Here is a 3,201-nt window from a genome sequence, read left to right on the forward strand (position 1 = left end):
AAACTATTAGTGAATCGTGTGAGTTGACTGCACTACATAAAGTTAAGAGGGGAATTATATATAAATTGCTAATAATAAGGAAAATGTTATGTCATATACAGCAGGAGTGCTAGAGTTGACTAACAAATCATACCTGCTAAATCAGCTAGACAGGCTGCAAGCAAGAGACAGCCTAATTGCTTCGGATGGAGCACTGACTGAAATTGATGCATATACTTTCCACATCAAATGTGGTGTATGAGCCTAATAAATATAAACAAGATTCCTCAATTAAGCAAGGTGATAAGATAAATGCTGTGATGTATTATCACTGCATTCAATCAATAATATAATTACCCTTAAAGCGAGTTTACCTTCACAGTCAATACAACTCGTGCAGCGTCCCGGTGTGTCCGCATTTTCGGACAGATAACTCATCTATTTGAAGCCCCTCACCTGATTGGCGAACCATATTGACCAATCAGGAGCCGACAAGGAGCGGTCCTTGCGCCTGCGCACTAATCTCCGCCAAACGCCTACATTACCCAGCGTGGCTAAAGATGGAGGGTCGTAATGTGGTCCAAGGAATAGGCGGGGAGTAGGGGGTGATGACAGGCCGAGGGGCGGGCTGGCCGTCAGAGATGGCCAGCCCTTGGGTGTCCATACAGTCATGGGCTGTGATAGGAAACTAACCCAGCACAAAGGAGGGGCTAGGGGCCAAATGGAGTACAGGGCATGCAGAGAACCAAAGAGATGAATGAATTGGGAAACATTGGGAGGGGGAAATCGAATAGGGAACTACTGGGCATGCTCCAAAGCCAAGCAGTTCAGTCAAACATACACTTGTGAAGCAATACAGTGCACGACGCTGCAATACAATAAATAAAGCTAAACGTGAATATTTTAAAGTCATATCAAGATAATAGACATGTATTTGTAGCCATATTTAATTGCATTAAATCCAACATAATAGAGAAAAAATAATAATAATACGAAAGGAAAAATAAAGAAAAGATATTAACTGAAAAACGAAATAAAAAGGGATTTTAGAGGGAATTGGTAGAAAAACCAATAAATAAATTATTTATTTAGTTTGTACATAAAAATAGAGAGACGGGAAAGGGCACTAGCATATGCGTTGGGCCTATGGAATAGAAAAGGCCAATAGAGCAGTGACAACCATAGTGGGAATGTGAGGGGAGATGGAAGAGAGGGAGAGGACCAGACATAAGAGCCAGATCAGACCAGAAGGCCCGTAGAATTCTTGAGATAATTGGATAATGGGATTGTACTAAAATCCTTACAGGAAGGATTTAAAGCTAATGTACTCATTCAAACCAGGATATTTAGTAGCATCTAAACAATGTTTCCACCTAGTTTCTAATCGCAAAAGAGCGATATCAATACTGCTGCCTCGAGCATGTGCGGGCGCCACAAATCGCACCACATTGGGATCGCAGTTATGTTGAGTAACAATATGTCTGTTTAAGGCTGTGGTGGCTAATCACTTATGGAGTGGCATAATATGGTCCCTAATGCATCTGAAAAACGGACGTTTTGTCTTGCCTACGTAAAAACATCCACAGATGCACAGGGCCAAATAAACCACTCTGATAGTGTTACAGGTAATGCGATGTTTTATGGACTGGATAAGTCCATTGGGGAGAATTACTTTTTTGGAATTCGTAATAAAAGGGCAGATTTCACAGCGTCCACAGGAAAAGGTACCAGTGTTGGAGACCTTAACAGATTGTTTGGGTATATAATGGCTCATGACTAGTCGATCCCTCATAGAGGGGGCCCGTCGGTTATCTCAGGGTAAGCTTTGACATACTTGTTGACGGTGGGATCCGCCGTCAACAGGGGCCAACATTTTTTGAGGATGGCTCTAGTTTGCATATGTTGTTGAGAAAATTGAGTTATAACTCGGACTGATTGATTAGATTTAGAGGATTGTTTGGAGTGGATAAGATCCCACCTGTTCAACCTAACCACTCTACTAAAGGCTCGTTTGAGTAGGGAACGACTGTAACCCCTTTGATACAGTCTATCAGATCTCTAGATGCCTGATAAAAATCATGATCAAGGGTACAATTTCTCTTGAGTCGGAGAAATTGACTGTATTGAATACTATCTAAGAGGGGTTGCGGATGTGCACTGGTAGCATGTAGTAAAGTGTTGCCCGCAGAGGGCTTACGATACAAAGATGTATGAAGAGTTCCGTCAAAATCCACATGGTTCTGTAAATCCAGGAAGCTAATCTTTGACTGACTGCATTCCATAGTAAAAGTAAGATTATAGTCATTAATAGCAAGTGAGTCAATCAGCCCTGTGAGTTCATCCCGGGTTCCAGTCCAAAATATCAAAATGTCATCAATATACCTGTGCCAGGCGATGACATGTTTGAGTAGTTCTGAAAAATAATCATTTGAAAAGAGGTTTCTCTTCCACCCCCTCAGGTACAGGTTGGCATATGAGGGCGCACATTTGGTCCCCATAGCCACTCCCTGCACCTGGAGGTAGTGGGAGGAACCAAACAAATACATCTCTTGTCAATATAAACTCCAACAGCTGAAGAACAAACTGACTATATGATCCACGTTCGTTTAGTTGTTCGCGAATTACCTCCAGGCCCTTAGTATGTGGAATGCAATTATATAGGCTTTCCACATCTAAGGCTACCAACCAAGTGTGAGGAGGAAGTACTTTACCATCCAAAATTCTTAGTAAATGGTATCTTGAACATAGGAGAATAGAGATGTGACATGTGGATTTAGGTATTTGTCTACTAGGGCGCTCGCATTCTCGGTTAGACTGGAACAACCAGAAACAATTGGTCGTCCAGGGAAGTGCTGTAAAGATTTGTGCACTTTGGGGAGAGAATAGAACGTGGGTATCTTTGGATCCTTCACGTTTAAATAATTCCAAGTGTTCAGATCAATGGTGCCTAATTGATAGGCTTTGAAAATTAAACTATAGTACTCAAGAGTGAAATTTTGAATTAATGTTTTAGAGATAGGCCGGTACCAATGTCGATTGTCGAGGATGTCCAGGCACATGCGTTCATATGCCTGGACATCTATGAGAACAACATTGCCACCTTTATCCGCCGGTTTGATAATCAAATTAGGGTTACATTGAAGGTCCTTAAGAGCTTTACGATGCTTGGGGGATAGATTGTGTCCCTCAGAATATCTAGATTAAGAAGTTTGATTTCCTGTG

The sequence above is a fragment of the Aquarana catesbeiana genome, linkage group LG03 (genome assembly GCF_042186555.1).
Source record: "Aquarana catesbeiana isolate 2022-GZ linkage group LG03, ASM4218655v1, whole genome shotgun sequence".
Taxonomy (NCBI): domain Eukaryota; kingdom Metazoa; phylum Chordata; class Amphibia; order Anura; family Ranidae; genus Aquarana; species Aquarana catesbeiana.